The sequence below is a fragment of the Brassica rapa genome, unplaced genomic scaffold, assembly GCF_000309985.2.
Source record: "Brassica rapa cultivar Chiifu-401-42 unplaced genomic scaffold, CAAS_Brap_v3.01 Scaffold1092, whole genome shotgun sequence".
NCBI classification, from domain to species: Eukaryota; Viridiplantae; Streptophyta; class Magnoliopsida; order Brassicales; family Brassicaceae; genus Brassica; species Brassica rapa.
Genome location: NW_022611026.1, coordinates 13,782 through 38,699, shown reverse-complemented (window position 1 = coordinate 38,699; position 24,918 = coordinate 13,782). Strand labels below are relative to the sequence as shown.

Below are 24,918 nucleotides of genomic sequence, written 5' to 3'. Positions count from 1 at the left end.
AAGCCGTGCTTTGTATCTCACTACTTCTCCTTTCTCATTTCTCTTTCTCACAAAGACCCATTTGTATCCCACTGGTTTGGTGTCCCATTTGTACCTCATCACTTGTATCCCACTGGTTTTGTGGCCCATTTCTCACAAAGACCCATTTGTATCTCATCACTTGGTGTTCGGATTATAGGGCCAAAAACGCCTCTCTTTCTCAATGATTCTAACTCCACGTTTATAGCTTCTTTCCATTTGATCCAATCTGATCTCTACATGCATTCTTGTATGGACATGGGTTCTAGATCCTCATCTATATCCATGATCTCAAATGCTACCTTGTATTCAAATATATCATCGACGTCCTTTTCTGTTCCATTGTGTTCCAGACATCATATAGTTTATAGAGATCTCTTGATTGTCCGGCCCTGGCGTCCCATGAAGTCCAGCATCCCGAACCTCACTATGCGGAACGGCCGGATCATTTGGTGTGGCCGGCCCACTCGGCTCGACCGTTCTGGTCGGCTCGGCCGGTCCATCAATGTCCTGGACGGTTTCCTTGATCCTCTCGGATCCAGCACCTCTCTTGGATTTCCAAGGCTGTTTGTCTTTAGAACCAATTGGTCTACCATGTTTCAAACGTTGTTTAGACTCTGTAGCCACTTGACATTGTCCCTTCTGGACATCTATTCTTATGGGTGCATAACAAGCCGGGATATATGACTTTGTCACTCTATTTGGTTCAGCAAATGTATCTGGCAGTTGATTAGCTAGCTTTTGAAGATATATAATCTTTTGGACTTCCATATCACACTCTTTAGTCCGAGTTCTTGCCAAGATATTGATGGTCGAGACCATTCTATTTCTTTAATCAACCGGCTATTATCTCCCACTAAGGTCGGATATGTGGACTCAACAAATCGTGAGTCTGCGTATTTGGCCTTAAAAAAATCACCGGTTGTTGGCTCAAGATACTTTATAATAGTTGGGGAGTCATATCAAACATATATTCCCATCCTCCTCTGTGGTCCCATCTTAGTTCTCTGTGGTGGAGCAATTGGAACGGCACTTCCAAAAGTTTTTATGTGGGACCGTCTGGCTCATGACCCGTAAGTAACTGGGATGGTGAATATCTATGCTCACTAGATGACCTGATGCGAATCAGTTCTGCTGCATGTAAAACCGCATGTCCCCACGCTGATACCGGGAGTCTAGACTTCATTAGTAATGGTCTGGCTATCAGCTGGATACGTTTAATGAAAGATTTGGCCAAGCCGTTCTGTGTATGTACATGTGCCACGGAGTGTTCTACACTTACCCCCATGGACATACAGTACTCATTAAACGCCTGGGACGTGAACTCACCAGCATTGTCTAGACGTATAGTCTTTAGAGGGAAATCTGGAAAGTGTGCTCTCAGTCTTATTATCTGAGCAAGCAGGCGTGCAAAAGCCAAGTTTCGTGTGGATAGTAGACAAACATGCGACCATCTGGTCGATGCATCAATCAGGACCATGAAATATCTAAACGTCCCACTAGGTGGGTGTATTGGTCCACATATGTCTCCCTGAATCCTTTCCAGAAAGTTTATAATCTCTTTATTAACTTTGGCTGGTGATGGCCTTGTTATGAGTTTCCCTTGTGCACATGCTGCACATGTGAGATTGTATGGGACAACTCCTTTGAATGTGTGCCCTTGTGAATTCATCATCAACTTTCGCATCATATTAGTACCGGGCTGGCCAAGCCGGTTATGCCATAGAGTGAAAATTTCTCAGGCATTAGCCTCGATCATACTGATCTCTGCGTAGTATAGACCAGTAGACATTGCAGGTATGGTCTCTAGGATCTTCTTATTGCCTTTGGTGATCGAAATTATGTTAAGGAATTCTTTATTTTCTTCTTCCCATGTTTCAAGATGGAAACCATTCAACCTTATGTCTTTGAAACCCAATAAGCTTCTTCTAGAGCTTGGGAAATACAAGGCGGTTTTGATCTCTAGATGAGTGCCCTTAGGCATCAATACATAAGCCTGGCCGTGACCTTCAATCAAGCTGGCTACACCCGTAATGGTGTGTACATTTGCACTTTGTATTTTGAGATTCAGGAAGTATCTTTTGTCTCTAAGTATTGTGTGATTTGTGCCACTATCCACCACGAGTATACTTATTTCATCTTTCATTCTATAAGTAATAAGATTTCTAATCTCAGAGACTTTATAAAACTTTAAAACTTTCTTATTATAAAATTTTAGAACACCAAACAACAATAAAAATAAAAACACCAAAGCAATCATAAAGCAATAAGACAAGTGATTCGAAATTTATCCTTTGAGACAATCAGAAGTCTCAAAATCCATTAGGTCATCATTAGCAAAGTCGGAATCATCATCAGCATCATGTCCGGAATCATGAACCATGTGAGCCTCCAGGTTCTTGTTCTCGAGACTCTCTTGATAGAGTTCACATAAGTGCTTAGGGGTTCTACAATTCTTGGCCAATGGTTGTCCATCCCACATCTGTGACAAACGGATTTGGTCGAGTAAGACGGTTTGGATATGCCGCCTCGACCTCGGCCATAACTGCCTCGGCCACGGCCATAGTTGGAACCACGACCACATTTATTGTGGTTTCCTTTCCGGTCGGTTGAGTAGTTTTCTCGGCCGTTCGAGTAGTTATCATGGCCACACCTCTTGTATCCACCTCGGCCTTTTGCCGTGTGATCTCTTATTATCTTGGGCGTACACTCGTTGGGATCTTTCTTTTCAACCTCATGGGCTTCTAGCAATGCTGCTGTTCCAACAGGTATAGCTTCACTGTTCTTGATCAGTAGCTCATTGTTTACCTCGGCCAGTAGTAGGCACGAGATCAGATCAGTGTATGTGGCGAAGCCTTTCACTCTGTACTGCTGTTGCAGTATGACGTTCGATGTATGGAACGTAGTGTAGGTCTTCTCAAGTAACTCTTCCTCGGTTACTTCTTCACCACAAAGCCTTAGCATCGAGACTGTCTTAAACAAGGCTGAATTGTACTCATCCACTGACTTAAAATCTAAGAATCTGAGATTCTTCCAGTCATCTCTAGCCTTTGGGAGTAACACCGTTTTCTGGTGATCATATCTATGCTGTAAAGCATTCCAAAGTTCTAGTGGATTTTCTATTGTCATGTACTGATCTCTTAGACCTTCAATGAGATGATGGCGTATAAAACTTATAGCCCTGTATCTATTCTTATCATTCTCATTGTTGTCCTTGGTGATAGTATCACCAAGTCCCTTTGACCTTAAGCTGATCTTTGTATCTAGCGCCCGCTGCAAGTAGTTATCTCCAGAGAGATTAAGGGCTGCATAGTCTCTGTTTGCTATTTTCGACATCTGAATCACATTATCATTCGAAATTTTAGGTTTACAATGTGATCATGTGGCCGCAAGATAATCAACAAGATCGGCCACAACAAGTCTTATGCATTCATGAAAATCAATCAATTCTAATCGACCACGGTGCTATCAAACATAAGGCCACCCGGCCATGTAGGTCTACTAATGCAAACAATCTTAAGTTTGTGTGATCTACATGCTGGTCGATATCTTAAAACAATACGAATGCAATTTCATATTCAGATTCATGTAAATAACCTTAATCAATTCGTCTATACTTTTATAAAACTAGGGTTTTGATTTAAACTCTAGCAATCTTAGATTAAGGTTTCAAGGCCTTTAGGATTTAAATTCTAGATCAGATTATTTCAATCAATCTAACAATCCTAAACTTCAGATTTATCAAATCAATCAATCAAGCAAGAACAAAATTAAAATCGGATTTATGCTTTAGGTTTAGGGTTTTCGATTCCAATATTAGGGTTCCTCAAATTCAGATCAGAAACAATTTAAACAATCAAACATGTTTTTAATGGAATCAATTCTTGTTACTAGTTATGAGATTTGTAGATTTTAATTATGTAGTTTCTAGGGTTTCATCAAGAACAATGTTTCCATAATAATGGATTAGGGTTTTTTTCTATCTAGGTTCTCAGATCACGGTATACCTTTGTTTGTAGGGGTTTAGAACCGGACCACCAAAGAATGGATGAAACTTCGAGCTGAGACGGACGGACGCTTGCTGTCTCCTATCGGGTCGCGAATGGGGTCGGATGCGAGCTGAGGACGGACGCGAGCTTGCCTCGGGTGCGAGGTGTCTCGGACGGGAGCTGAGGACGGACGCATGTTTTCTCGGATGCGAGCTGAGGACGCGTACTCAGCTGAGGACGTTCGAGAGTTGAGGACGTCTAGGTTTTTAGAACGGACGAAGAACGTGTCTAGGGTTTAAGAGGAGTCACCGGTTTTAGGCTTTTAGGTTTCTATTTTGTCTCAGGGTTTTAGAGGCTATCGTGCTGATAACGTATTGTAAAAGAATAGGGAAATAGTGTCTCTTATTTCTGAATAATATGTTCCCTTTATATAGGGGTTTTATGGAAGAGATAAATGGAAAAAGTACAAAACCTAATCCAAGAGGAAATAGGAAAACTACTAAAGATAAAGATGAAGATAAAAGGAAAACATCATAATCCTATAGTCGGCCAAAGAGTGGCCGACTCTCTCTCCTCCGGACGCGGCCACAGTTGGGCCTGGTCGTGGCCTGATGGGCCTTCTCTTCTTGTCTTGGTTAATAGCAATCCACTCATGATTTATAACAAACACTTGGTGGGATTATGAAAAGTCGAGCCAGCATAAGTACACTTGGACCATCAGTTCATTAGAACTCGGGCTAGCATCAATCAGACTGACTTGGACAGTCCAGTCCATCAAAACTCGAGCTCATGTCCAGATCAGTACACGAACAGTTCACAGAAAGGGCCAGCGTGCTGATATGTGTACTGAGAAGGTGCATCAGTTGTCCAAAATCAGTACACGAACAGTCCATGGGAAGGACGAGCATGCTGATATGTGTGGTCAGCTTGCTGATATATGTACTGATCGGCAGTCCACGGACAGTCTATGGTTGTCCAAAATCAGCCAAGGGAAGGACCAGCGTGCTGATATGTGTACTGATGGACAGCCACGGACGTTCTGTGTGTGCTGACGGACAGCCACGGACGTCCTCTGTGTGCCGACGGACACACACGGCCGTCCTGTGTGTGCTGACAGACACACACGGACGTCCTGTGTGTACTGAACAGACAGGCCACGTGGGCCAAAATCACCCGAACAGTCCACGGGAAGGGCCAGCGTGCTGAGTCCAAGGACCAGCGTGCTGATACGTGTACTGATGGACAGCAACGGACGTCCTGTGTGTGCTGACGGACACACACGGACGTACTGTGTGTGCTGGTGGACACCCACGGACATCCTGTGTGTACTGAACAGACAGCCCACGTGGGTCAAAATCACCCGAACAGTCCACGGGAAGGGCCAGCGTGATGAGTCCAAGGACCAATGTGCTGATATGTGTACTGATAGACAGCCACGGACGTCCTGTTTTGCTGACGGACACAGACGGACACACACAGACACACACAGAGAGCCACAGACGCCCTGTGTGTGCTGGCGGACAACCACGGACTTCCTGTGTGTACTGAACAGACAGCCCACGTAGGCCAAAATCACCCGAACAGTCCACGGGAAGGGTCAGCGTGCTGAGTCCAAGGACCAATGTGCTGATATGTGTACTGATGGACAGCCAAGGACGTCCTGTGTGTGCTGACGGACACACACGGACACACACAGACAGCCACGGACGTCATGTGTGTGCTGACGGACACACACGGACGTCCTGTGTGTGCTGACAGACACCCACGGATGTCTAGGTTTTTAGAACGGATGAAGAACGTGTCTAGGGTTTAAGAGGAGTCGCCGGTTTTAAGCTTTTAGGTTTCTATTTTGTCTCAGGGTTTTAGAGGCTATCGTGCTGATAACGTGTTGTAAAAGAATAGGGAAATCGTGTCTCTTATTTCTGAATAATATGTTCCCTTTATATAGGGGTTTTATGGAAGAGATAAATGGAAAAAGTACAAAACCTAATCCAAGAAGAAATAGGAAAACTACTAAAGATAAAGATGAAGATAAAAGGAAAACATCATAATCCTATAGTCGGCCAAAGAGTCGCCGACTCTCTCTCCTCCGGACGCGGCCACGGCTGGGCCTGGTCGTGGCCTGATGGGCCTTCTCTTCTTGTCTTGGTTAATAGCAATCCACTCATGATTTATAACAAACACTAGGTGGGATTATGAAAAGTCGAGCCAGCATAAGTACACTTGGACTATCAGTTCATAAGAACTCGGGCTAGCATCAATCAGACTGACTTGGACAGTCCAGTCCATCAAAACTCGAGCTCATGCCCAGATCAGTACACGAACAGTTCACGGAAAGGGCCAGCGTGCTGATATGTGTACTGAGAAGGTGCATCAGTTGTCCAAAATCAGTACACGAACAGTCCATGGGAAGGACGAGCATGCTGATATGTGTGGTCAGCGTGCTGATATATGTACTGATCGGCAGTCCACGGACAGTCTATGGTTGTCCAAAATCAGCCAAGGGAAGGACCAGCGTGCTGATATGTGTACTGATGGACAGCCACGGACGTTCTGTGTGTGCTGACGGACAGCCACGGACGTCGTCTGTGTGCCGACGGACACACACGGACGTCCTGTGTGTGCTGACAGACACACACGGACGTCCTGTGTGTACTGAACAGACAGGCCACATGGGCCAAAATCACCCGAACAGTCCACGGGAAGGGCCAGCGTGCTGAGTCCAAGGACCAGCGTGCTGATACGTGTACTGATGGACAGCAACGGACGTCCTGTGTGTGCTGACGGACACACACGGACGTACTGTGTGTGCTGGTGGACACCCACGGACATCCTGTGTGTACTGAACAGACAGCCCATGTGGGTCAAAATCACCCGAACAGTCCACGGGAAGGGCCAGCGTGATGAGTCCAAGGACCAATGTGCTGATATGTGTACTGATAGACAGCCACGGACGTCCTGTTTTGCTGACGGACACAGACGGACACACACAGACACACACAGAGAGCCACAGACGCCCTGTGTGTGCTGGCGGACAACCACGGACTTCCTGTGTGTACTGAACAGACAGCCCACGTAGGCCAAAATCACCCGAACAGTCCACGGGAAGGGTCAGCGTGCTGAGTCCAAGGACCAATGTGCTGATATGTGTACTGATGGACAACCAAGGACGTCCGGTGTGTGCTGACGGACACACACGGACACACACAGACAGCCACGGACGTCATGTGTGTGCTGACGGACACACACGGACGTCCTGTGTGTGCTGACAGACACCCACGGATGTCTAGGTTTTTAGAACGGATGAAGAACGTGTCTAGGGTTTAAGAGGAGTCGCCGGTTTTAAGCTTTTAGGTTTCTATTTTGTCTCAGGGTTTTAGAGGCTATCGTGCTGATAACGTGTTGTAAAAGAATAGGGAAATCGTGTCTCTTATTTCTGAATAATATGTTCCCTTTATATAGGGGTTTTATGGAAGAGATAAATGGAAAAAGTACAAAACCTAATCCAAGAAGAAATAGGAAAACTACTAAAGATAAAGATGAAGATAAAAGGAAAACATCATAATCCTATAGTCGGCCAAAGAGTGGCCGACTCTCTCTCCTCCGGACGCGGCCACGTCTGGGCCTGGTCGTGGCCTGATGGGCCTTCTCTTCTTGTCTTGGTTAATAGCAATCCACTCATGATTTATAACAAACACTAGGTGGGATTATGAAAAGTCGAGCCAGCATAAGTACACTTGGACTATCAGTTCATTAGAACTCGGGCTAGCATCAATCAGACTGACTTGGACAGTCCAGTCCATCAAAACTCGAGCTCATGTCCAGATCAGTACACGAACAGTTCACGGAAAGGGCCAGCGTGCTGATATGTGTACTGAGAAGGTGCATCAGTTGTCCAAAATCAGTACACGAACAGTCCATGGGAAGGACGAGCATGCTGATATGTGTGGTCAGCGTGCTGATATATGTACTGATCGGCAGTCCACGGACAGTCTATGGTTGTCCAAAATCAGCCAAGGGAAGGACCAGCGTGCTGATATGTGTACTGATGGACAGCCACGGACGTTCTGTGTGTGCTGACGGACAGCCACGGACGTCGTCTGTGTGCCGACGGACACACACGGACGTCCTGTGTGTGCTGACAGACACACACGGACGTCCTGTGTGTACTGAACAGACAGGCCACATGGGCCAAAATCACCCGAACAGTCCACGGGAAGGGCCAGCGTGCTGAGTCCAAGGACCAGCGTGCTGATACGTGTACTGATGGACAGCAACAGACGTCCTGTGTGTGCTGACGGACACACACGGACGTACTGTGTGTGCTGGTGGACACCCACGGACATCCTGTGTGTACTGAACAGACAGCCTACGTGGGTCAAAATCACCCGAACAGTCCACGGGAAGGGCCAGCGTGATGAGTCCAAGGACCAACGTGCTGATATGTGTACTGATGGACAGCCACGGACGTCCTGTGTGTGCTGACGGACACAGACGGACACACACAGAGAGCCACAGACGCCCTGTGTGTGCTGGCGGACAACCACGGACTTCCTGTGTGTACTGAACAGACAGCCCACGTAGGCCAAAATCACCCGAACAGTCCACGGGAAGGGTCAGCGTGCTGAGTCCAAGGACCAACGTGCTGATATGTGTACTGATGGACAGCCACGGACGTCCGGTGTGTGCTGACGGACACACACGGACACACACAGACAGACACGGACGTCCTGTGTGTGCTGACGGACACACACAGACGTCCTGTGTGTGTTGACAGACACCCATGGATGTCTAGGTTTTTAGAACGGATGAAGAACGTGTCTAGGGTTTAAGAGGAGTCGCCGGTTTTAAGCTTTTAGGTTTCTATTTTGTCTCAGGGTTTTAGAGGCTATCGTGCTGATAACGTGTTGTAAAAGAATAGGGAAATCGTGTCTCTTATTTCTGAATAATATGTTCCCTTTATATAGGGGTTTTATGGAAGAGATAAATGGAAAAGGTACAAAACCTAATCCAAGAAGAAATAGGAAAACTACTAAAGATAAAGATGAAGATAAAAGGAAAACATCATAATCCTATAGTCGGCCAAAGAGTGGCCGACTCTCTCTCCTCCGGACGCGGCCACGTCTGGGCCTGGTCGTGGCCTGATGGGCCTTCTCTTCTTGTCTTGGTTAATAGCAATCCACTCATGATTTATAACAAACACTAGGTGGGATTATGAAAAGTCGAGCCAGCATAAGTACACTTGGACTATCAGTTCATTAGAACTCGGGCTAGCATCAATCAGACTGACTTGGATAGTCCAGTCCATCAAAACTCGAGCTCATGTCCAGATCAGTACACGAACAGTTCACGGAAATGGCCAGCGTGCTGATATGTGTACTGACAAGGTGCATCAGTTGTCCAAAATCAGTACACGAACAGTCCATGGGAAGGGCGAGCATGCTGATATGTGTGGTCAGCGTGCTGATATATGTACTGATCGACAGTCCACGTACAGTCTATGGTTGTCGAAAATCAGCCAAGGGAAGGACCAGCGTTCTGATATGTGTACTGATGGACAGCCACAGACGTTCTGTGTGTGCTGACGGACAGCCACGAACGTCCTGTGTGTGCCAACGGACACACACGGACGTCCTGTGTGTGCCTACAGACACACACGGACGTCCTGTGTGTACTGAACAGACAGCCCACGTGGGCCAAAATCACCCGAACAGTCCTTGGCAAGGGCCAGCGTGCTGAGTCCAAAGACCAGCGTGATGAGTCCAACGACCAGCGTGATGAGTCCAACAACCAGCGTGCTGATATGTGTACTGATGGACAGAAACGGACGTCCAATGTGTGCTGGTGGACACCCACGGACATCCTGTGTGTACTGAACAGACAGCCCACGTGGGCCAAAATCACCCGAACAGTCCACGGGAAGGGCCAGCGTGATGAGTCTAAGGACCAACGTGCTGATATGTGTACTGATGGACAGCTATGGACGTCCTGTGTGTGCTGACGGAAACAGACGGACACACACAGACACACACGGAGAGCCACGAACGCCTTGTGTGTGCTGGCGGACACCCACGGACTACCTGTGTGTACTGAACAGACAGCCCACGTGCGCCAAAATCACCCGAACAGTCCACGGGAAGGGTCAGCGTGCTGAGTCCAAGGACCAACGTGCTGATATGTGTACTGATGGACAGCCACGGACGTCCGGTGTGTGCTGACGGACACACACGGACACACACAGACAGCCACGAACGTCCTGTGTGTGCTGACGGACACACACGGACGTCCTGTGTGTGCTGACAGACACCCACAGACGTCTAGGTTTTTAGAACGGACGAAGAACATGTCTAGGGTTTAAGAGGAGTTGCCGGTTTTACGCTTTTAGGTTTCTATTTTGTCTCAGGGTTTTAGAGGCTATCGTGCTGATAACGTGTTGTAAAAGAATAGGGAAATCGTGTCTCTTATTTCTGAATAATATGTTCCCTTTATATAGGAGTTTTATGGAAGAGATAAATGGAAAAAGTACAAAACCTAATCCAAGAGGAAATAGGAAAACTACTAAAGATAAAGATGAAGATAAATAGAAAACATCATAATCCTATCGGCCAAAGAGTGGCCGACTCTCTCTCCTCCGGATGCGGCCACGGCTGGGCCTGGTCGTGGCCTGATGGGCCTTCTCTTCTTGTCTTGGTTAATAGCAATCCACTCATGATTTATAACAAACACTTGATGGGATTATGAAAAGTCAAGCCAGCATAAGTACACTTGGACAATCAGTTCATTAGAAGTCGGGCTAGCATCAATCAGACTGACTTGGATAGTCCAGTCCATCAAAACTCGAGCTCATGTCCAGATCAGTACACGAACAGTTCACGGAAAGGGCCAGCGTGCTGATATGTGTACTGACAAGGTGCATCAGTTGTCCAAAATCAGTACACGAACAGTCCATGGGAAGGACGAGCATGCTGATATGTGTGGTCAGCGTGCTGATATATGTACTGATCGGCAGTCCACAGACAGTCTATGTGTTGTAGGCACAGGGGGGGGGGGGGGGGGGGGGTAACCCACGAATGGATAGAATAGTGGATCCAAGGTTTCAACCTGAAAACAAAGAGAACCGATTTTTATGCATTTTTAGAGTTTTATAATGCAAACAGAAACAAATATTAATATGAATCAAAATGATAATATGAATAAAAACAATTAGAAAAGGGATAGATTGATGGAGATGGGATTTTTGTTTCTGGATGTGTATCACTCTCAACAAGGATCAATGGATGGGAGATGAATGAAGATGGAACCGGTCTTGCTGGATGTGTATCACTCTCAAGATCGATTAATGGATGGAGATGGGATGATGGACGCCACAAAGCTCTGTGAAAGGAGGCTTTGATAAGTCAAGTTGCTCCAGAGTTGTTTCTCACACACTCAAAAGACTTAGAACAATAGTTTTGACAAAACTAGAAAAACTGAATAATTCATAATACTTTCAAAGATGGGTAATTTACAATGAAACAAAGACTAGAGCTTTATAGGCTCGACCAAGGACTCTCTAACAGTCATAAAATGAAATAAGGAAAGAAATAAAAATCGAAATAATAAACTTGGAAGCAAAGGAATTGATGGCTCCATGAAAACTAGCCGTTGGAGGCTTTATGATGAGAATCTTGGCCAAATGAATGTACATGGTGTTCTCCTTGTATCTGGACGGTTTGAGGGGATAACTAAACTTCCTGGGAACCTTCTTGATGGTTTGGAGGGTGCTGAGGTCGTGCCTAATCTGAAGGAAAAAGAGCTGTTGGAGCTGGATGGCAAGAAGCTCCAAATAAGGCAAGTTGGGGTTAATGAGGATCCTCCTGATCCTATGTGGGCTGGTGCATGGAATGAACTTGTCTGACTCTTCTGGACCATTGGATGGACTTCATGAATGCATAAATAGATCTCCTGGTCGCCAATGTCTGGTTTGAAACTGATTGAACCGGTTAGCTTCCAATTGAGGCAAGTGTAGAACTGGTTTGACCGGTTTTGGAGATTGGATCATAACTTCATAATTCCGGGGCCATTTCTCCTGATCTTGAGCTTTCTGGAAACCTGAGAGATCCCTCTTGAATCCTATGATGGGCTTTGGTTCAGGATGCTCTTTCCTTGGGCTGGAATCGCCTTCTAAAGTCGGATACTCGCAGATGGACGGACTGGAAAACCTTTGACTTGTAAAATTCATAACTTCTTGTTCCGTGAATAGTTTGGCTCGATTCCAATTGGGCTGAACTCCTTCTTGCGTGTAGAATCCAATACAATTGGTTTCATGTTGAAAGTCATTCTGGTTGTAGAGATATACGCCTTGGACTGAACCTCAGTCGCTGGTACCTCCTAGATGGCCGGTTTGGACGGTTTGGTGAGACTCTGGTTGAACCATGGATTTCGTGACCACAACATCCCCTCCCTCTTGACAAGGTTTCGACCTCGAAACTATGTAACCTGCACCAAGATAGAGCAAGTCAGCTTTCATCCTCTTTTGAGATTCTAAAACCTTACTTTGGAACTGTTTCGGTTTGGGAATGGATTTTGTATCAGGTGGTTCTCCTTTGAGAAAATAGGAATGGATCACGCCTCTGCTCTGGACATGGTCATTTCTTATCTTCTGGAGTGGATGGTCCATCAAATTTTTGGTGGCCACGTTTCTGATCATCTTTGGAGTTGATCCTCCTAGCAATGTAAGATAATCTGGTGGGATTTCTTTGAAGCTTTCTTCTTTGCAACCTGAAAAATTCTCAACATTTTGGACAAAAAGCAAGTGCATTATATCTGTCATTGAAATATTAAGAACATGCTGATCTAAAAGGAATCTTACCATAGGTTTTGGAACTTGAACAATGGATTGCTCAGATTTCGGTTTCCACTTAGAAGTGGGTTCATGGCTGAGCTTAGGGTCTGGTTCTTTCTTTGGAAGTACAATAAGCTTATAGCTTTCATTTGTTCTCCCTGTACCAAGAGCACACACGTCAGTACTAGTATCCAAAGGTGGTGTTAGAAACTTACCTTGGTGGGATACTTTTATGACCGGTTTTGTTTCTTTAAGCAACATGGACAGCGTTGTGTCTTGAGCCATCTTCTGGTCTATCACAAGGGTGACGCCTGGTGATTCCTTTCTTTTGAATTCTTGCTCCTTAAGTCCTGTTACATCACCTTTTGACAAAGACAAGTGCATTACACAAGAATTTGGAACCAATAAACCAGATTGAATAAAACTATCACTTTTCCAATATAAATCTGTTTTCTCTTCTAGTGATGTTTCTATCAATGCTTGCTTAGTAGGAAAAACTACAGCATAGTGTCCTTTCTTATGACATCTATAACATGTCTGATATTTCAAATTCTCAGAGTTAGAAGACTTACCTTGGCTTGATGGCTCTTCTTTATTTGGGTTTAGAATCTCCTTGTCTCTTGGACTTAAATCATGGACAACTTTTGATCTCAACAAGGATTGGGAGATCGTGTCTTCCTGGACCTTAGGACCTGTCTCAACATCTTTGGACAAAGACAAGTGACTCATACAAGTGGGAGATGATTTATAAACAAATTTATCAAGTATAGGACTTACCTTGGCCTTCTCTTGAAAAATCGGTTTGTCTGATTTTTCTTTGTACCTGGCCAACGTGTCTTGGCTGACAAGGTTCTTCTCCATGGACTTTGGGACCTCACAAGGTTGGTATTGATCATAGAAAACCGTGGACCTCTTGTCTGGCCGAATCTGGTCTTGATGGAACAAGCTTCTAGGGCCTTCATTTGGTACTCTTCTCTTTGCCTCTTTATACCCATGGCTTGAAAAACTTCTTGGGTATCTTTCTCTGACTTCTGGTGAGGGAAGTGATGACACATATTTCCTGATCATGACATCTTTAAGATCTTCCCAGTTGGTTACAACCTCTTCTGGACTTTTACCATGTGTCTTATTTACTCTTTTCCACCATGAGTAAGCTTTTCCTGAAAGTTGCTTGATGGCATGAGCTAGCCTATCCTTCTTTGGCACGCCATAGTATGTAAACCAATGATCCATGGTTCTTTCCCATGTTAGATACTCACTTGACCAACTGCTTCCTGAAAAAGAATAAATATTAACATCATCAGCAGAGTTATAATCATGATAAGAATAATTTGAGTATTCATGAGTATAAGAAGTTTGGTGTTTGGTGATCCATGAAGGATCTGGTGGCTTGGGCTCAACATAGCCAGCATCTAGTGCATCTCCAAATCTTCTTTCTCCTTGCTGTGGTCGTTGGCCTTGTGCCTTGTTTCTTTTCTCCAGCTGAGAAATCTGATCTTGTACACCCTTCATAACAGCCAATAGCTGTTTTTGAGAGGCCAATAAGGCTTGGCTTTGTGCTAATTCTTTCATTTCTTCCTGCAAGCAATCACAAAGATCAAGTGAAGAATAGGAAATTTATGGTCGGATCAGAATAAGAACCAAAATGCAAGCTAATTAAAACTAAACCGAGAAAATATGCAATGTTTAACCGAAATAAAATAAATTATGCAAAATGATTTTTCTTTTGGTTTTCTTAATGAAAATCTCGAAATGAAACAATAATAAATGACAATTAACACAAATGAAAATAAAATACGGAAAGCAAACTAATGCTGAATTTTTTAAAAAAAATTTTTCTTTGGATGAAATGCAACAATTAAATATGCAAATGATATAAACTAAAGCTTAAAAAAATATTTTCTTTTTCTTTTCTGATGCAATCACGAAATGTACAAGTAGAAATGGTATGAAAAAATAACTAGGATGATTTCTTTTGGCTTTTGAATTTATGAATGCAAATGAAAAGGAATCAAATTCAAAACATAAATTTTTATGGGATTTTCTTTTATGGAAACTAATGAATGCAAACACTTTCTTTTGGGATTTTTGATTTTTAAATGAATCAAACAAAACTTTTTCTTTTCTTTTTCGTGGCTTTAAAGTATGATGAACAGCAAGAACAAAAATATGCAGAAACAAAACTTGAAACAAAAAGAAACAGTTTTTATGGATTTTCGGTTTATGAATGGAAAAACTAATGCAAGCAAGTATGAGATGCAAGGATAGATATCACCTGAGTCAGGAGCTTAAGCTCTGATACCAAAATTTTGTAGGCACAGGGGGGGTAACCCACGAATGGATAGAATGGTGGATCCAAGGTTTCAACCTGAAAACAAAGAGAACCGATTTTTATGCGTTTTTAGAGTTTTATAATGCAAACAGAAACAAATATTAATATGAATCAAAATGATAATATGAATAAAAACAATTAGAAAAGGGATAGATTGATGGAGATGGGATCTTTGTTGCTGGATGTGTATCACTCTCAACAAGGATCAATGGATGGGAGATGAATGAAGATGGAACCGGTCTTGCTGGATGTGTATCACTCTCAAGATCGATTAATGGATGGAGATGGGATGATGGACACCACAAAGCTCTGTGAAAGGAGGCTTTGATAAGTCAAGTTGCTCCAGAGTTGTTTCTCACACACTCAAAAGACTTAGAACAATAGTTTTGACAAAACTAGAAAAACTGAATAATTCATAATACTTTCAAAGATGGGTAATTTACAATGAAACAAAGACTAGAGCTTTATAGGCTCGACCAAGGACTCTCTAACTGTCATAAAATGACATAAGGAAAGAAATAAAAATCGAAATAATAAACTTGGAAGCAAAGGAATTGATGGCTCCATTAAAACTAGCCGTTGGAGGCTTTATGATGAGAATCTTGGCCAAATGAATGTAGATGGTGTTCTCCTTGTATCTGGACGGTTTGAGGGGATAACTAAACTTCCTGGGAACCTTCTTGATGGTTTGGAGGGTGCTTAGGTCGTGCCTAATCTGAAGGAAAAAGACCTGTTGGAGCTGGATGGCAAGAAGCTCCAAATAAGGCAAGTTGGGGTTAATGAGGATCCTCCTGATCCTATGTGGGCTGGTGCATGGAATGAACTTGTCTGACTCTTCTGGACCATTGGATGGACTTACTGAATGCATAAATAGATCTCCTGGTCTCCAATGTCTGGTTTGAAACTGATTGAACCGGTTAGCTTCCAATTGAGGCAAGTGTAGAACTGGTTTGACCGGTTTTGGAGATTGGATCATAACTTCATAATTCCGTGGCCATTTCTCCTGATCTTGGGCTTTCTGGAAACCAGAGAGTTCCCTCTTGAATCCAAAGATGGGCTTTGATTCAGGCTGCTCTTTCCCTGGGCTGGAATCGCCTTCTAAAGTCGGATACTCGCAGATGGACGGACTGGAAAACCTCTGACTTGTAAAATTCATAACTTCTTGTTCCGTGAATAGTTTGGCTCGATTCCAATTGGGCTGGAATCCTTCTTCCGTGTAGAATCCAATACAATTGGTTTCATGTTGAAAGTCTTTCTGGTTTTAGAGATATACGCCTTGGACTGAACCTCGGTCGCTGGTACCTCCTAGATGGCCGGTTTGGACGGTTTGGTGAGACTCTGGTTGAACCATGGATTTCGTAACCACAACACTATGGTTGTCCAAAATCAGCCAAGGGAAGGACCAGCGTGCTGATATGTGTACTGATGGACAGCCACGGACGTTCTGTGTGTGCTGACGGACAGCCACGGACGTCCTGTGTGTGCCGACGGACACACACGGAGGTCCTGTGTGTGCTTACAGACACACACAGACGTCCTGTGTGTACTGAACAGACAGCCCACTTGGGCCAAAATCACCCGAACAGTCCATGGGAAGGGCCAGCGTGCTGAGTCTAAAGACCAGCGTGCTGAGTCCAAAGACCAGCGTGCTGAGTCCAACGACCAGCGTGCTGATATGTGTACTGATGGACAGAAACGGACGTCCTGTGTGTGCTGACGGACACACACGGACTGCCACGAACGTACTGTGTGTGCTGGTGGACACCCACGGACATCCTGTGTGTACTGAACAGACAGCCCACGTGGGCCAAAATCACCCGAACAGTCCACGGGAAGGGCCAGCGTGATGAGTCCAAGGACCAACGTGCTGATATGTGTACTGATGGACAGCCACGGACGTCCTGTGTGTGGTGACGGACACAGGCGGACACACACAGACACACACGGAGAGCCACGGACGTCCAGCGTGTGCTGGCGGACACCCATGGACGTCCTGTGTGTACTGAACAGACAGCCCACGTGGGCAAAAATCACCCGAACAGTCCACGGGAAGGGTCAGCGTGCTGAGTCCAAGGACCAACATGCTGATATGAGTACTGATGGACAGCCACAGACGTCCGCTGTGTGCTGATGCACACGCACGGACACACACGGACAGCCACGGACGTCCTGTGTGTGCTGATGGACACACATGGACGTCCTGTGTGTTCTGACGGACACCCACAGACATCTTGTGTGTACTGAACAGACAACACACGTGGGCCAAAATCACCCGAATAGTCCACGGGAAGGGCCAGCATGCTGAGTCCAAGGACCAGCGTGCTGATATGTGTACTGATGGACAGCCACGGACGTCCTGTGTGTGCTGAAAGACACACACAGACACACACGGACAGCCACAGACGTCCTTTGTGTGCTGACGGACAGCCACAGACTGCCACGGACGTCCTGTGTGTGCGGGCGGACACCAACAGACGTCCTGTGTGTACTGAAACGACAGCCCACGTGGGCCAAAATCACCCGAACAGTCCACAGGAAGGGTCAGCGTGCTGAGTCCAAGGACCAACGTGCTGATATGTGTACTGATGGACAGCCACGGACATCCAGTGTGTGCTGACGGACACACACGGACACACACAGACAGCCACGAACGTCCTTTGTGTGCTGACGGACACACACGGACGTCCTGTGTGCTGACGGACACCCACAGACGTCCTGTGTGTACTGAACGGAAAACACACGTGGGCAAAAATCACCCGAACAGTCCACGAGAAGGGCCAGCGTGCTGATATGTGTACGGATGGACAGCCATGGACTTCCTGTGTGTGCTGACGGACACACAGACACACATGGACAGCTACAGACGTCCTGTGTGTGCTGACGGACAGCCACAGACTGCCACGAATGTACTGTGTGTGCTGGTGGACACCCACGGACATCCTGTGTGTACTGAACAGACAGCCCACGTGGGCCAAAATCACCCAAACAGTCCACGGGAAGGGCCAGCGTGATGAGTCCAAGGACCAACGTGCTGATATGTGTACTGCTGGACAGCCACGGATGTCCTGTGTGTGGTGACGGACACAGGCGGACACACACAGACACACACGGAGAGCCACAGACGTCCAGCGTGTGCTGGCGGACACCCACGGACGTCCTGTGTGTACTGAATAGACAGCCCACGTGGGCAAAAATCACCCGAACAGTCCACGGGAAGGGTCAGCGTGCTGAGTCCAAGGACCAACGTGCTGATATGAGTACTGATGGACAGCCACAGACGGTGTGTGCTGACGGACACGCACGGACACACACGGAAAGCCACGGACGTCCTATGTGTGCTGACGGACACACACGGACGTCATGTGTGTGCTGGCCGACACCCACAGACGTCTTGTGTGTACTGAACAGACAACACACGTGGGCCAAAATCACCCGAACAGTCCACGGGAAGGGCCAGTGTGCTGAGTCCAAGGACCAGCGTGCTGATATGTGTACTGATGGACAGCCACGGACGTCCTGTGTATGCTGAAAGACACACACAGACACACACGGACAGCCACAGACGTCCTGTGTGTACTGACGGACAGCCACAGACTGCCACGGACGTCCTGTGTGTGCTGGCGGACACTCACACACGTCCTGTGTGTACTGAACAGACAGCCCACGTGGGCCAAAATCACCCAAACAGTCCACGGGAAGGGCCAGCGTGCTGAGTCCAAGGACCAACGTGGTGATATGTGTACTGATGGACAGCCACGGACGTCCTTTGTGTGCTGACGGACACACACAGACACACACGGACAGCCACAGACGTCCTGTGTGTGCTGACGGACCCACACAGACGTCCTGTGTGTGCTAAAGGACACCCACGGACGTCCTGTGTGTGCTGACGGACACACACGGACATACACAGACAGCCACGGACGTCCTGTGTGTGCTGACGAACAGCCACGGACGTCCGGTTGTGCTGGCGGACACCCACGGACGTCATGTGTGTTTTGAACAGACAGCCCATGTCGGCCAAAAATCACCCAAACAGTCCACTGGAAGGGCCAGCGTGCTGAGTCCAAGAACCAATGTGCTGATATGTGTACTGATGAACAGCCACGGACGTCATGTGTGTGCTGACGGACACGGACAACATGTGTGTGCTGATGGACACAGACGGACACACACAGACAGCCACGGAGGTCATGTGTGTGCTGGCGGACACCCACAGACGTCCTGTGAGTACTGAACAGACAGCCCACGTTGGCTAAAATCACCCGAACAGTCCACGGGAAGGGCCAACGTGCTGAGTCCAAGGACCAACGTGCTGATATGTGTACTGATGGACAGCCACAGACGTCCTGTGTGTGCTGACGGACAGCCACAGACGCACATGGACAGCCTCGGACGTCCTGTGAGTGCTGACGGACACACACGGACAGCCACGGACGTCCTGTGTGTGCTGGTGGACACCCACGGACGTCCTGTGTGTACTGAACAGACAGCCCACGTGGGCCAAAATCACCCGAACAGTCCACGGGAAGGGCCAGCATGATGAGTCCAAGGACCAACGTGCTGATATGTGTACTGATGAACAGCCACGGACGTCCTGTGTGTGCTGACGGACACAGACGGACACACACAAACACACACGGAGAGCCACAGACGTCCTGTGTGTCTGGCAGACACCCACGGACGTCCTGTGTGTACTGAACAGACAGCCCACGTGGGCCAAAATCACCCGAACAGTCCACAGGAAGGGTCAGCGTGCTGAGTCCAAGGACCAACGTGCTGATATGTGTACTGATGGACAGCCACGGACATCCGGTGTGTGCTGACGGACACATACGGACACACACAGACAGCCACGAACGTCCTGGGTGTGCTGACGGACACACACGGACGTCCTGTGTGTGCTGACGGACACCCCCAGACGTCCTGTGTGTACTGAACAGACAACACACGTGGGCAAAAATCACCCGAACAGTCCACGAGAAGGGCCAGCGTGCTGATATGTGTACGGATGGACAGCCATGGACGTCCTGTGTGTGCTGACGGACACAAACAGACACACATGGACAGCTAGAGACGTCCTGTGTGTGCTGACGGACAGCCAGAAACTGCCATAGACGTCCTGTATGTGCTGGCGGACACCCACAGACGTCTTGTGTGTACTGAACAGACAGCCTACGGGGGCAAAAATCACCCAAAGAGTCCACGGGAAGGGCCAGCGTGCTGAGTCCAAGGACCAACGTGCTGATATGTGTACTGATGGACAGCCACGGACGTCATGTGTGTGCTGATGGACACACACACACAGCCACGGACGTCCTGTGTGTGCTGACGGACACACACGAACGTCCTTTGTGTGCTGACGGACACCCACGGACGTCCTGTGTGTGCTGACGGACACACACGGACACACACGGACAACAACAAATGTCTTGTGTGTGTTGACGGACTGCCACAAACACGAACGTCCTGTGTGTGCTAGCGGACACCCACTGACATCCTGTGTACTGAACAGACAGCCCACGTGGGCCAAAATCACCCAAACAGTCCAAGGGAAGGTCCAGCATGCTGAGTCCAACGACCAGCGTGCTGATATGTGTACTGATGGACAGAAACAGACGTCATGTGTGTGCTGACGGACACACACGGACTGCCACGAACGTACTGTGTGTGCTGGTGGACACCCACGGACATCCTGTGTGTACTGAACAGATAGCCCACGTGGGCCAAAATCACCCGAACAGTCCACGGGAAGGGCCAGCGTGATGAGTCCAAGGACCAACGTGCTGATATGTGTACTGATGGACAGCCACGGACGTCCTGTGTGTGGTGACGGACACAGGCGGACACACACAGACACACACGGAGAGCCACGGACGTCCAGCGTGTGCTGGCGGACACCCATGGACGTCCTGTGTGTACTGAACAGACAGCCCACGTGGGCAAAATCACCCGAACAGTCCACGGGAAGGGTCAGCGTGCTGAGTCCAAGGACCAACATGCTGATATGAGTACTGATGGACAGCCACAGACGTCCGCTGTGTGCTGATGCACACGCACGGACACACACGGACAGCCACGGACGTCCTGTGTGTGCTGATGGACACACATGGACGTCCTGTGTGTTCTGACGGACACCCACAGACATCTTGTGTGTACTGAACAGACAACACACGTGGGCCAAAATCACCCGAATAGTCCACGGGAAGGGCCAGCATGCTGAGTCCAAGGACCAGCGTGCTGATATGTGTACTGATGGACAGCCACGGACGTCCTGTGTGTGCTGAAAGACACACACAGACACACACGGACAGCCACAGACGTCCTTTGTGTGCTGACGGACAGCCACAGACTGCCACGGACGTCCTGTGTGTGCGGGCGGACACCAACAGACGTCCTGTGTGTACTGAAAAGACAGCCCACGTGGGCCAAAATCACCCGAACAGTCCACAGGAAGGGTCAGCGTGCTGAGTCCAAGGACCAACGTGCTGATATGTGTACTGATGGACAGCCACGGACATCCAGTGTGTGCTGACGGACACACACGGACACACACAGACAGCCACGAACGTCCTTTGTGTGCTGACGGACACACACGGACGTCCTGTGTGTGCTGACGGACACCCACAGACGTCCTGTGTGTACTGAACGGAAAACACACGTGGGCAAAAATCACCCGAACAGTCCACGAGAAGGGCCAGCGTGCTGATATGTGTACGGATGGACAGCCATGGACTTCCTGTGTGTGCTGACGGACACACACAGACACACATGGACAGCTACAGACGTCCTGTGTGTGCTGACGGACAGCCACAGACTGCCACGAATGTACTGTGTGTGCTGGTGGACACCCACGGACATCCTGTGTGTACTGAACAGACAGCCCACGTGGGCCAAAATCACCCAAACAGTCCACGGGAAGGGCCAGCGTGATGAGTCCAAGGACCAACGTGCTGATATGTGTACTGCTGGACAGCCACGGATGTCCTGTGTGTGGTGACGGACACAGGCGGACACACACAGACACACACGGAGAGCCACAGACGTCCAGCGTGTGCTGGCGGACACCCACGGACGTCCTGTGTGTACTGAATAGACAGCCCACGTGGGCAAAAATCACCCGAACAGTCCACGGGAAGGGTCAGCGTGCTGAGTCCAAGGACCAACGTGCTGATATGAGTACTGATGGACAGCCACAGACGGGTGTGTGCTGACGGACACGCACGGACACACACGGAAAGCCACGGACGTCCTATGTGTGCTGACGGACACACACGGACGTCATGTGTGTGCTGGCCGACACCCACAGACGTCTTGTGTGTACTGAACAGACAACACACGTGGGCCAAAATCACCCGAACAGTCCACGGGAAGGGCCAGTGTGCTGAGTCCAAGGACCAGCGTGCTGATATGTGTACTGATGGACAGCCACGGACGTCCTGTGTATGCTGAAAGACACACACAGACACACAGACAGCCACAGACGTCCTGTGTGTACTGACGGACCCACAGACTGCCACGGACGTCCTGTGTGTGCTGGCGGACACTCACACACGTCCCTGTGTGTACTGAACAAGACAGCCCACGTGGGCCAAAATCACCAAACAGTCCACGGGAAGGGCCAGCGTGCTGAGTCCAAGGACAAACGTGGTGATATGGTACTGATGGACAGCCACGACGTCCTTTGTGTGTGGGGACAACGAGGACCACACAAGACACACACGGACAGCCACAGACGTCCTGTGTGTGCTGACGGACCACACACACACGACGTCCGTCCTGTGTGGTGCAACCCACAACAGACTCCTGTGTGGACGTCCTGTTGTGACGGACACACACGACATACACAGACAGCCACGGACGTCCTGTGTGTGCTGACGAACAGCCACGGACGTCCGGTTGTGCTGGCGGACACCCACGGACGTCATGTGTGTTTGAACAGACAGCCATGTCGGCCAAAAATCACCCAAACAGTCCACTGGAAGGGCCAGCGTGCTGAGTCCAAGAACCAATGTGCTGATATGTGTACTGATGAACAGCCACGGACGTCATGTGTGTGCTGACGACACGGACAACATGTGTGTGCTGATGGACACAGACGGACCACACAGACAGCCACGGAGCGTCATGTGTGTGCTGGCGGACCCCCACAGACGTCCTGTGAGTAACTGAACAGACAGCCCACGTTGGCTAAAACTCACCCGAACGTCCACGGGAAGGGCCAACGTGCTGAGTCCAAGGACCAACGTGCTGATATGTGTACTGATGGACAGCCACAGACGTCCTGTGTGTGCTGACGGACAGCCACAGACGCACATGGACAGCCTCGGACGTCCTGTGAGTGCTGACGGACACACACGGACAGCCACGGACGTCCTGTGTGTGCTGGTGGACACCCACGGACGTCCTGTGTGTACTGAACAGACAGCCCACGTGGGCCAAAATCACCGAACAGTCCACGGGAGGGCCAGCATGATGAGTCCAAGGACCAACGTGCTGATATGTGTACTGATGAACAGCCACGGACGTCTGTGTGTGCTGTGGGCTGACGGACACAGACGGACACACACAAACACACACGGAGAGCCACAGACGTCCGTGTGTTTTCTGGCAGACACCCACGGACGTCCCTGTGTTACTGAACAGACAGCCCACGGGGCCAAAATCACCCGAACAGTCCACAGGAAGGGTCAGCGTGCTGAGTCCAAGGACCAACGTGCTGATATGTGTACTGATGGACAGCCACGGACATCCGGTGTGTGCTGACGGACACATACGGACACACACAGACAGCCACGAACGTCCTGGGTGTGCTGACGGACACACACGGACGTCCTGTGTGTGCTGACGGACACCCCCAGACGTCCTGTGTGTACTGAACAGACAACACACGTGGGCAAAAATCACCCGAACAGTCCACGAGAAGGGCCAGCGTGCTGATATGTGTACGGATGGACAGCCATGGACGTCCTGTGTGTGCTGACGGACACAAACAGACACACATGGACAGCTAGAGACGTCCTGTGTGTGCTGACGGACAGCCAGAAACTGCCATAGACGTCCTGTATGTGCTGGCGGACACCCACAGACGTCTTGTGTGTACTGAACAGACAGCCTAGGGGGCAAAAATCACCCAAAGAGTCCACGGGAAGGGCCCGCGTGCTGAGTCCAAGGACCAACGTGCTGATATGTGTACTGATGGACAGCCACGGACGTCATGTGTGTGCTGATGGACACACACACACAGCCACGGACGTCCTGTGTGTGCTGACGGACACACACGAACGTCCTTTGTGTGCTGACGGACACCCACGGACGTCCTGTGTGTGCTGACGGACACACACGGACACACACGGACAACAACAAATGTCTTGTGTGTGTTGACGGACTGCCACAAACACGAACGTCTGTGTGTGCTAGCGGACACCCACTGACATCCTGTGTACTGAACAGACAGCCCACGTGGGCCAAAATCACCCAAACAGTCCAAGGGAAGGTCCAGCATGCTGAGTCCAACGACCAGCGTGCTGATATGTGTACTGATGGACAGAAACAGACGTCATGTGTGTGCTGACGGACACACACGGACTGCCACGAACGTACTGTGTGTGCTGGTGGACACCCACGGACATCCTGTGTGTACTGAACAGATAGCCCACGTGGGCCAAAATCACCCGAACAGTCCACGGGAAGGGCCAGCATGATGAGTCCAAGGACCAACGTGCTGATATGTGTACTGATGGACAGCCACGGAC

The 24,918-nt window shown here is 48.5% G+C and overlaps 1 pseudogene; it reads right to left on the bottom strand.

The window, feature by feature from the left end:
* Nucleotides 1–775: 775 nt before the first annotated feature.
* LOC117131628 lies at nt 776–4,859 on the bottom strand (annotated as a pseudogene).
* Between the last annotated feature and the right edge of the window lie 20,059 nt (nt 4,860–24,918).